Source organism: Protopterus annectens, chromosome 5.part0 (genome assembly GCF_019279795.1).
Source record: "Protopterus annectens isolate FY-2018-M chromosome 5.part0, PAN1.0, whole genome shotgun sequence".
NCBI classification, from domain to species: domain Eukaryota; kingdom Metazoa; phylum Chordata; order Ceratodontiformes; family Protopteridae; genus Protopterus; species Protopterus annectens.
The window spans coordinates 786,068,961-786,081,834 of record NC_056735.1 but is presented as its reverse complement, the minus strand read 5'-3'; positions in this window follow the sequence as shown (position 1 = coordinate 786,081,834).

Sequence of the window (12,874 nt, the reverse complement as noted above, 5' to 3'; positions counted from 1 at the left end):
CTCTCCTTTGACAGTCATATTGCCAAAGTAGTTAGGAAATCCTTCTATGTAGCCCATCTAATTACTAAAGGGTTTGCATCTAGAAATAAATAGGTTATAGTGCCCTTCTACTTGTCACTCATCAGACCTGTCATAGAGTACAATGCCCCATTTAGGATGTACCTCACAAGACACTTCCAACAGCTGGAAAGACCACAAAAGTACCTCACAAAGAGGATTACTGGCCTCAAACATATGTCCTATGCAGCCCGAATGGAGAAACTCCAGCTGTACTCAGTGGCATATCGCTTACTCAGAGGTGATCTCTGCCTGACTTACAAAGCCATGTCCAACTCAGACTTGATGGACATGCTCCACCTAAAGAAATCCAATTCACTACGAGCCATTCGCTGTAGTGAGCTAAACCTCACCACAACAATAAATAGAACATGATGGAGGGATAGATTCCCGTCACGGAGACTCCCCATGCTTTGGAACAAAATTCCTAACTACATTAGGCAGAGCTCCTCACTAACCCTCTTCAAGAGAAACCTTGACGAGTGGATGGGTAACAGAAAATACACCCCTGGGATCACTTCACTGGCTCTTCTTGACAGAGGCTCAGTTAATTAATCAGTGGGGCAGCGAAAGCTGACACACTCTGGCTAGGCTTATAAATGCCCTTGGGCAGATAGCCTAATACCTACCTATGAACCTATAAAATTGCAGTTTTCTGGCAAATTAGTGGCAAATTGTTAAAAATTGAAGTTAGAAAATAATGGCAGACATTTGAGTTTCAGATTTCATACCCTTCAGAAAATTCATACTAATGCAAGTCCTACTACTTTCTAAGTTTATAAGAGCAATATTTAAAAACTGTCCTTATTTTTGGGCCTGTGTCCCACTTCTATGTATGGCTTTGTCCAGATTTCTTGCTGTGAGGTATGAGTGTCAGAGCCATCACTGTCAGCCAGAGACATTTCAAATTGTGACATACTTGTCGCACCCCACTCCCCATTGTAGTGGCTCTGGATGTCTCAAAGCAAGGCAAGGAGCAGTTATGCAGTGTAAGTGTGCAGAGTATTCCCCCATCCAAGGCAGACCACAAGTATGACCGTGGCTTTTCATCTGTCCTTGATTTTGCAGAATGTTCTGGTTTTCTGTTATATTTTTATACTGTTAATTTATGCTTCTTAGCATTCAGAAAATGCATGCTGTTGCAGTGCCCTGTTGTTTAAGTAGCAATGCCTTAATGACCATCAGGTAAGCTTGTCGGAGATTGTAAGATGCAAGTAAGCTTTAATAAGCATACTGTTAAAGAATTATCAACATTGAAAGCCTTTTCGTTGTTGCCATGCAGTGAATATTTACATAACTAGATAACATATAAGCCTTAGGTATTGAAATGCATATGACAGTATTTGTAATAAAGGACAGGATTACAGTATTTTCAGAAGCTCATTACATTTGTTAGAGACTTGCAGTCATCTTTGCAGGCTTTACCCATAAACTAAACAGAATGCCAATCTATCATGTGTGGTCCATAACTTGTGCAGTAATCCTTTAAGCAGTTTATCTTGAGCTTGTTTCTTGTTTGCTGTTCATTTTTTACATTGATCATGTCTTCCCCATGAAACAAGTAGATAGTTGTTATCAGGCAGCATGGTCTTTTTTGGATGAGAAACATTTTTACAAGTGGGGGTATCACACAGAGATTGCTACTTTCAGCATGTTACTGGGTAATTTTATAAAGCTGAATATAAATTATAATTAGAACTGCAGTGCAAGGAGAAGTGGTTTGATTTGAGTGCTGCTTGTTTTTTTTATATACTTGATTCTGACTGGCATTCCAGTAATGTATTTAAAAAGTAATTTATTTTTTCATGCATCACAACCTTTGTGTTTCCATACAGATATTAAGTAAGTTGTCATGTAGCAAATGCATTGAAATATTTTTTCTTCTACACTCCATTTTGTCTTGATTGAACTTTCGTAATGATGGTTTGGCACCCAGGGCAGAGTATTTAATTAAAGTTCCAGTTGTTGTGGTTTTGAGCATAGCCCCACCCATTTCTAATTGGCCACACCCCTTCCAATTGGCCACACCCATCCAGCTGTTTCCTGCAGCCCCCCTTTAATTTGAAATCACCAGCTGCCACTGGTTATTTGTACTATAGTGTTATGGATTTATCGCAGATGTTACAGAGCTTACAGGGGTGACAAGTACCCAAAGATTGCTGTTCTAATTTGTCTTTTCACTCACGCACCATTTCAGCCAGGCGGAAATGGATTGTTTTTCCAAGTACCCAAAGGTGCTTCTATGGTGAATGACATTGGCAGGGCTGCTAAAGTAGGGCACTGAGATGTGTTATGGGTGGAAAAGTCCTCAAAATACTCCAGCCTACAAACATATTCACTTACACACAGATTTGCCAGAAATGGGAACAGAACCCCTGCCTATTTACTTATTTGTACTATACTGTTATATAGTTATTGCATGCACTATGGAGCTTATAGAGCTTGGGCTCTGCAAAGGTACTTCTAAGGGGGAATGACATCAGCAGGACTGCTAAAGTGAGGCACTGGGAAGTGTACTGTGTGGGAATGGCCTAAAACTATTTTACCTACAAACACACACACACACAGACTTACATTTGCCAGAACTGAGAGCCCCTACTTATTTGTATTATAGAGTTACACAGTTATCACATGTGCTACAGAGATTACAGGCGTGACAACTTCCCAAAGGTACTTCTAAGGTCAATGACATCAGCAGGACTGCTAAAGTTGGGCACTGGAAAGTATACTGTGTGGGAATGGCATAAAACTGTTTCACCTACAAACATACACTCATACACTCTCAGACTTACATTTGTCAGGGCTGAGATTAGAAACCCTTCCTATCAGTTATCGCATTTGCTACAGAGCTTATAGGGCTGACAGGTGTAGAATGGTACTTCTGCTGTGAATGACAGCAGCAGATCTTGTGCAGTAGAGCAATGGGAGGTGTACTGAGTGGGAACAGCCTCCTAATACTTAGACCTACAGACACACACACACACACACACACACACACACACACACACACACACACACACACACACACACACACACACACAGTCAGGTGATGTGATATTACAACACCCACCTCAGTACTATTACACAATGGAGTTCGCCTTCATGCTGGCCATGCGACTGGTTATGACCAGTATGCCACTGTCCACATCAGGACATCAATTTATGCCATTCAGGATATCCGTGTGTGTGACTCACTCTGTATGTGTCCCCCTGTGTGTGTGTCTCTCTCTATCTATCACTGTCTGTCTCTCTCTTCCCCACATCTATCTGTGTGTATGCTTAACATATTATCTGTTGCCCTCATATCTGTCTGTGTATCACACACAACAGATGCAGATATATCACATAATGGCCACCTACAGCTAGCTGAGGGTAATCCTGTCTGATGGGTGTGTAGGGACAGTTAAGGTGTACATAGCTGTCTGTCTGCAAAGACATCTATATGCAATAAAGTTATATAGTCCGATGTCGGTTCCAACATGGCCTGTGTAGGAGCATGCCCAGTGTGATCTTCAATAGTGAGAGTGGGACTCCATTCTAGAGATAAGTGTACTCCAGTCCAGGGTTTTGTGTACTACAGCCATACCTCTCAAAAGTAAACAAGACTTTCCTAGGGTTACTGGGTTTGTTTTAGCAGACATTTTCAGATGTATCTGAAGTCTGACACTGCAGTGTATTGTGTCATTACCTAGTGACAGACATCATCAGATCATCACAGTGCATAACTACTCCTTGCCTTGCTTTGACACATCCAGAGCCACTACAGTGGGGAGTGGGGGGCAACAAGTATGTCACAATTTGAAATGTCAGGGGAATACAAGATGTATGATGCACAGACCAATATTATGAGCCTGACTATAGACATTCTTGCCCAAAAAAATTGTGAGGTGTGGCTACAGCTGGTTAACTGATGAAGCTGTGTAAACAGTCCAGCAACTTGGTGATATACTGGCTGGGGATCTTCTGCTTGTGTGGTATTCTTCTTATCTGAAAAGTCATATTCTAGTGTGGCCATACCTCTGAAATGTACATTTTGTGGAAGATTGTTCGGTTGTTTTAGAAGTTTCCTCCAGTCTACATAAACTTGTGTTTTTATGTCAAGTTAGTTGCATATACTTGAAGACTGACATTACAAACTAATGTCAGACATTAGTGTTTCAGACTTCATAACCTTCAGACACTTCCTGCTAATGCAAAATCCCTTATCCTACCAACTTCCTCAGTATGTAAGGGAAAATATTTACAACATGTGCCTATCATTGTGCCTTTGTCCCACTTTTATGTATGACCCTGTCCAAATGTCTTGCTGTCAGAAGTTGGGAGGTATGGGTGTGGGTACAGACTGCATTCTACTGTGCAGAAATGTCCATTATATGTGTAGTATATTCCAAATAGCACTGTGACTTCCAGGTATGTCAGTGGCAGAGCAGTACAGAGTATTGTGGTGAACCACTGACAGTTGTGTATAGGTTGGTAGATTGCTATGCCATTCATAGGGTATTGTTCCTGAAGCCCTTATAACCCACGCAGACAAGGGTGTAGCCCATGTTAAGACATGTCAGCACATAGAGTCCCTGTTCAGCAGGGACACAGGTGGGATCACAAGACTGTATTCTACATTTCCCATGCACTTATACATGGAGCCCGTCACTAGGGGTATTGAGGCACTTGGCTTGCTGTTGACAGAGAGTGTATTCCACAGATGGGGGAGTGTGTGGTACACTTATCTGTCACACCAACAAGCTGTACTGATATCACAGCCCAGGTTGATGCTGCTCATACAGGTTGATGGAGTGGGCCTTGAGTTATAGATGTGCAACAGTCCCATCAAGGCAGAGTCTGGAATCCTTTGTATGCCAGACAGGGGTCACCTCAGCAGAGTTTGTATGGAACAGGGTAGAGGAACAGTGCTGTTAGCCTATCTGTATAGGGTAGGTGTTTGGGATAAGGCCTTAGTGTTTGCAAGACCCTGGTGTGTGGAGTTTACATGGTCTGTGGTGTGTAGGTTGTGGAGTTCTCATGTGATTTTGCCTCTGAGGTGTCCATTGTTTGGGTTTTGTTTGGTTGTGGACCTCTACATGGGTGTGTGTTGTGTATTTGCAGGTGATGTTTAGTGACTCCTTACACTGCATGGCACCTATGTTACTGCACAAACTGTTCTGGTGTGCACATTCTCTATTTGTCTGGCCAGTGATTCCCTTTCCCCTTATGTGTGTCTCTTTGTCCTTTGGTAGTCCAGTCACAGGCTTTGGCCACAGTGGCTGCTATGTATTTGTAATTCTGATGTGGGTGGGGTACATGCCATTACATTACACACAAGGCTGTGGACTTCACACCTCTGACTGTACCTATTTAGCAGGTTGCCCATCATTGCACCACTCCATTTGCTGTGGGCCTTAGACGGTTTGTGCTGCAATATGTTATCATATGGGCCTAGCTGTCATATCATCACAGACTGACATCTGGAAAGGCCCAAATATGACAGTCAGACAAAGGCCCATACATGGGGACAGGATATTAATAATGTTCTGCCAAACATTGGAAAGTTGGGAGACCGGTTTGCTAATTGCTTGTTTGCTGTTATGGGTATGACATCTGCTTCGCCACTGTCTGCTATTGCTGTTTTGATATGACCCTTTCTTGTTTTGCGAGTAGTTGGCAGGCAAATGCAATGTTAGCACAAGCAGAACAGATATACAAGGCATACTTGTGCTCCTTCTGTGACGACCTTTATCATTCCAAGGGTATGGCTGTTGGCCAGTGACATGTTGTCAGTGCTGACACAGAAAGGTGGCAGCCTTTTATACACTGGCAGTACACTGACCTTCAGGTACCTGCTGTCCTACTAGGCACCATACCTCTCAACTTTTGGGAGCCAGACATCTGGACAAAGCCATTAGTAATTGGGGGACAGAGGCCTAAATATAGGGAACATTTTTAAGTATTGGCCTTACAAACCTAGAAAGGTAATTCAATAACAGGTTTTGCATTAGCATGTGTTTTTCAATAGGGTATGATGTCGGACACTGCAATCTGTCATTATTTTCTGACCTTAGTTTTATTTGATTTGTCAATGAAATGCCAAACAACCACTATTTCATGATATACAGACCACAACTGTGATGCTAACCTATGGACATTCTACAATAGGTCTGTACAGTTGAGAGATATAGTGGTACATAGGTGGTAATCCATTAAGTACAGAAGAAGTAATTAGGGACCTGGGGACCCAAGTTGATAGCAATCTCTCATTTGACAACCACGTGGCCAAAGTGGTTAGAAAAACATTTTATATAGCCCACCTAATCATGAAGGGATTCACATCTAGATCAGGGGAGGTCATTGTGCCTCTTTACTCATTCCTCATCAGGCCCATAATTGAGTACAATGCCCCTTTTGGGATGTACCTTACCAGACACCTGCAGCAACTGGAAAGACCCCAAAAGTACCTCACCAAGAGGATCAAAGGGCTCAAACAGATGCCATATGCTGCCTGGTTAAAGAAACTCCAGCTCTACTCAGTGGCATACCGCCTGTTCAGAGGCGATCTGTGCCTGATGTATAAAGCCATGTCCAACCTGGAATTAATGGACATGCTGCACCTCAGAAAATCAATCCCATCGAGAGCCACGGGCGAGAGACTTGAACCTCAGCACTGAAATAAATAGGACATGCTGGAGGGACAGATTCATAACCCAGAGGCTCCCTTCACTCTGGAATAAAATCCCAGTCCAGGTTAGGCAGAGTCCCTCATTGACTCTCTTCAAGAGGAATCTTGATGAGTGGATGGGAGATTGTAGGTTTACCCTGGGTATCACTTCTGTGTCACTGTTAGACAGAGGCACAATATACTAACCTCGAAAAAGGGCATAGCAAAATAAATTTAAAATGGGTGGCGAAAGCCAAACACATTCTGGCTAGGCTTATAAATGCCCTAGGGCAGATAGCCTAGTATGAACCTATGAACCTATGAACCTAAGATATGATAGGCACTGTGTAGGTTACTCCAAGCAGAGTACTGTCTATATGTGTGGCCCCCTGTCCATGACCTGTCCAGCTTTCCTGCAATAACAGATATTGATGTCTAGACAGTGTGTACAACTCCTACCATAGGTGTGGCTGACATGCAGATTAGCTGGCACTGCAGTTCTTGGAACATGGCCTTGTCAACCACAGTACTGTACCTAGGCTACTATGACACAACAGCTGGGAGTAAGTGCTACCCCCATCCTGACAGTATTAACCACACATATACATAACTAATTGACCCCTGCATATTGTGGACATGCATCAAGTTATCATGTAGATTGGGACAGGCCTGGCAATCTGTGCTCTGCTATTTCCCTACAAACATACATGTTACTGCAGTTCTATGGGAATATGTGTGGGGGGGCACTGTACACATTTGCACAGACTGTGCTGATATGTGGTTTACATTTTGGTTCCATTTATCATACTATTGTGCCCTGTCTTGGGGACTAGTGGCATATCACTAAGGACCACAGCTCAGATTGTAATGCCATTTTTTGAGTTTCAGACATCTTACCCATCAGAGCCTTACTGCAACTGCAACACCTGCTGTACTATCACTGTGTAAGGTCTGCAGAGGTGTATTTCATCATTGTCGCCATTTGTGGGCCTTTGCCAGACATTTCTTAATGGTTTTCTACAGCTGGCTTGCTGGGTGAGGCTGAGGGGTGAGTATGGGACTCCCACACTGACATCCATGCCTGTGACCTTTGCCCCCCAGTTAGTTGGATATACTGCAGTGGGATTTGTCACCCTGGATACTTCTGCATAGTGTGGGGAGGCCAGTATTGGGTAAACATTTCCTGGTGTCCCACATAGCTGTCAGTTGTCTGCTGCTATCCCAGTAGGCCACCCCATTCCCTTGCATGCATGCAACAATTCCATAACTATGCTACCAGAACATACTAATCCATTCATTTATTGTTAATAAGCCTGACTTACCTTGTGCCTGCAGCAGTTGTGAGGATGGTGCTTGAGAGCTGCCTATGTCAGATGCATGCAGGTCACTGGCTATACATGGTAAGTTACAAGTAGTGTGATGTGTGTGTCATCCATTTTACTGTGTGTGCCAGTCAGAGAGAGGTGTCAGTCCCTGGGTCCCTACAGTGTCATTTTGTGTGCTATGTGTTGCCTCTTTGCCAAGGCCAGGGCATACTGGGCACACTTCAATCTGCCTACAGGGGCTGGCTCTGGGGGTTCCTCCTCTGAGTCTCTCTGTGCCTGTGGGGACCTTGGCAATGGTGGAGGGCTGTGTGGCCCTTCCCTGTGCTGTTCCTGCTGCAGCTGTTTCCACATGATCATATTGTGTAGCAAGGCACATACTATGAACATGTGTGCACATGTGGCTGGAGAGTACTGCAAAGCTCCACCAGATATGTCAAGGCAGGGGAACCATGACTTGAGCATCCCAAACACATGCTCTGTAATGATCCTGGTTTGTGTGTGTGCCTCTTTATGGTGTTCTTGATTGGGTGTATGTGCATTTCTGATGGGTGTCATCATCCACTGCTCCAGAGCACAGCCAGCATCCCCCACCAGATGGCCATATGGGATGTCCCCACTATCAAATGCCTGGTACAGCTGTGATGAATGCTAGATGTGGGAGTTGTGATAGCTTCCAGGGCTGCCAGCACACACATTCATGATAATGCCCTAGGCATTACACATGACCTGGCAATTGATGGAGGTGAAGCCCTTGCAGTTTACGTAGACTCTACCCTGTTCACCAGGTGGTGCTTTGTTGTAGATGTGTGTGCAGTCTATCACACCCAGTACCCTCAGATAGTCTGCTACACAATGGAAGAGATGTATATTGCTGGTCCTTGCCTCACGGGTGTTGGGGAAGTAAATGTGCTCACCGGCATGTGGTAGCATGGCATCCAAAAATTGGTGGAGTACCCTGGATGCAGATGCTTGTGAGACCCCCATCATGTCCCCAGTAGGTCTTTGGAAAGTACCTATAGCTAGTATTCTTAAGGCTACACATACTTTGGTATAGGTTCATAGGTTCATAGGTAGGTACTGGGCTATCTGCCCGAAGACATATATTAGCCCAGCCATGTTGTGCGGTATTCACCGCCCCTTTGGTTAGTTCCCTAGGCCCTTGACCTAGCAGCTAGTACTCTTGGCCTCCATCTAGTAGAGCTTTTGGTATGATCCCTGGTGTGAACTTTCTGTTTTCCATCCACTCGTCTAGGTTCCTCTTGAAGAGTGATAGTGAGGGGCTCTGTCTTATGTAGATCGGGACCTTGTTCCATAGCAAAGGAAGTCTTTGCGAAGGGAATTTATCCCTCCAGCATGTTCTATTCATTGTTGTGCTGAGGTTTATATCCCTAGAGTGTGTAGCTCAAGTGGATTTGGTTTTGCTACGATGGAGCATGTTCAACAGTTCTGGGTTGGACATGGCTCTGTATGTTAGACAGAGATTGCCTCTGAGAAGGTGGTATGCAACAGAGAAAAGCCTTAGTTTTTTCAGTCATGCTGCAAAGGGCAACTGTTTGAGGCCAGGAATTCTCTTAGTGAGGTACCTCTGTGGTCTCTCCAGCTGCTGGAGATGCCTAGCCAGGTACATACCAATTGGTGCATTGTACTCAATAATGGGTCTGATGAGGGAAGAGTAGAGGGGCACCATTACATCCTTAGATCTTGATGCGAACCCTTTCGTGATCAGATGAGTCACATAGAAGGATTTTCTAACCACCTTGGTAACATGGGAAACCTTGGTATCCACTGGGATAGGTTCCCCTCTGTTGGCTCTGGGTCTGAGTTGAGGCTGGCACAGCTCAATGATTTTCTGAAGTATGTCTCTGTTCACCCTGTAGCACTCTAGTATCTCCAGATCATGTAGCCCCTGGTAGCTTACCCTGGGTATGAACACTCTTCTTCTCCTCCTCAGTCTGGGGTGGTTGTCAGCATTATCCTCCTCACGCTCAGATTCTAGCACATACTGATGTATCAAAGCAACAGCAGCCCCTAATATTTTTCCAGTTAAAATTCCCCTGCATGTGTATACCAATGGTGCAGTGTTTGTGAGAAAAAACAGGCTGAAAGGTGTTTGCAAAGTTTATACTGTTGTGCTGCGGATGCTGCCTGTATGATTGGCTGGCTATGATACATTCCACCTACTTGCTATTTTATTTGTACTTAATTGCATTTATTCTAGTATTTCCCTTTTTTTTTCCCCTTCTCATTTCTGCCCCTTTTAAGCCTCGAGGTGCACTACGCAAACCCGGTGCCCAAATGTAAACAATCCTGCTATTTTTTTTGTTTTGTTTTGTTTTAGACCCAGTGCACACTGCACAAACCCGTTTAGCTAAAGTAAACACTTTGCCGTAGAAATGGCCCACCGCTGAAAATGAACACACTCTTCATTTCATAGAATAAGTCACTATAGCTCCGGACACACCCCCTTACTTAGCTGTGCTTAGCTCAGCTCAACTGGGAGCTGTGGAGCTTCAATGTGTTTATACCAAGCATGACACACCCCGTTTTCATGTCAGCTGCTCCTCCTGCTTACACTGCAGAATTATAGCTTCTGCGCAGTTAGGTGCAGTCAAAGAATGGTCTGGCAGTTAGTGATTCAGTAAACTTTGCCTATTTGCATACCCCACTGCATTAGTCCCTGGTTACACCTCTACACCACAGCCTTCCTCCTTAGCAACCACTGTTCCCTGTTATTGTTTTGATTCTGCATGCCATAGACTATAATGGCAAAATACAGATTTCACTTAAAATTGTCTTTTCACATTTTTTTTCATTTTTTGGCACAATCCCATTTGCGTGCTGCTACCCCGTGCTTAAACAGCCGAAATCGGCAAAAAAAAAAAAAACTTATTTTTCTAATTTTGCAACAGTTTCCCATGCCAATGGCCATATTTTTGGCCATTGGCATGTCTAAGGATTACTTTGAGCTGTCATGCCTCTGTTTTGATTTATGAAGAAATATATTTGGCTAGTAGCTGAATACATTTCTGCAGTGGACACTATTCTGCCACAGATGCCTGCCTGCATACTGGATCGCTAATTAACCTCATTTCCATGGTTTTCACCAGCAAATTAAGTCATTAGCATAATTCAGTAATGTCCGTGGCAGAATAGTGTTAGCAGGCTTGTGCCCGCTCAGAGTCTTGTTTACTAGATCGCTGGACAGCCATTCGGACACGGCATTTCACCGTTATTGAATCCCAGGGTATGTATTATACAGAACTTACTTACTTATAAGTTGCTTAATACTGGATGCTGTCCACCTTTAAAGACTGGAATGTATAACAGGGATTGTAATTATATTCTTACAAATACAGACAGCCCACAGTTAGCCAGACCCTCTTAAAAGTATCCACTAATGAAAAAAAAAAACACTTCTCTTAACAATGACCCTTCAGTTAGAAAAAACTCCCAACAGGCTAGCCTTAAAATATTTTGTATAGTCTACAGATCCAGATTTAAATCAGAAGTTTCTCATGAAGCTGTTTCCAGTTCATTTTTAATTATTAAAATTATATACAGTGTCTTAGGAACCCAAAACAATGATCTTTACATAATTTCTTTTGAAAGAGTCACTGCTTTACCAAGTTTTTACTTCATTCATTTATTCATTCATTCATTAATGCTTACTCTGATACCCACTTTATCATATTTATCATCACAGGGGAGTAGGAACTTGTCTTGACAAGTAACGGACATAAGGCTGTGAGCACACATACACGTGCACCCCCCCCCCCCACACACACATATCTACAGACAATTAGGGGATATAATGTTTGCATAACAGGATCATTTTAGGAAATGAAAGCAAACTGGACTGGAACACCTGAAGAAAACCCACATGGACGCAGACAATACCTACAGCTGGAAGGCACCCCAGCTGGTCAAACCAAGTATGCTCAGATCAAAGTTTATGAAGATTAAAATGAATAGTTCTATGATGAAAGACATTCTGAACAGTTAGTTGTATGGCTCCTTGATTCAGAGGTGTTATGATACAACAAGGAGCTAGAATAATTTTTCTGTCCTATGCATCTTCAGGTGATTTAATCTTCTTACCTAGGACATGCAAATTTTAGGTATACTTATAGTGCCATAGTGGAATCCTTACAAAATATACTTCTCTATACTCAGAAACAGATTTGACTGTATGTAATAAAAAGGCTGTAAGTACAAGAAACATCTGTGTGTGTGTGTGTGTGTGTGTGTGTGTGTGTGTGTGTGTGTGTGTGTGTGTGTGTGTGTGTGTGTGCGTGTGTGGGGGGGTGGGGGTCTGAGCTTGACTGAGCGAGATTGCCATCATATCTAACAGGTATTGAAATACACAGGCTAGATGGATTGGGGGACCAAACAGTCCTTGGCAAGGATTCAATAAAATCCTTACCTCTTGGTTGCTCAATTAGCACAATGGCAAAAAAAATATCATTTAAAGACAGGTAATGCTGCAATGAGAAAGACCTCATTATTGGCTCATTACCTTGTTTCTGAATCAAACATTAGTTATGTCAGAACTGAGTGCACTAGTGTTCTACCTAGAAGCCCAAAGGCACACCTCAGACATGCATTCGTAAACAATCAAGCATACCTACATTTAATCACACTCATGGAAACACTCAGCTATATACTTGCATGTACATACCAACACACACCACACACATTGAGACACATATTCTCTACTTAACTTCCTTAGTGTGACACCTCAGGCAGACTCACTCACAAATAGACACACACAGACGCACACATGCACACACGCACCCACACGTGCATGCACACATGCACTCGCACACACATTCTTGCAGCCTCT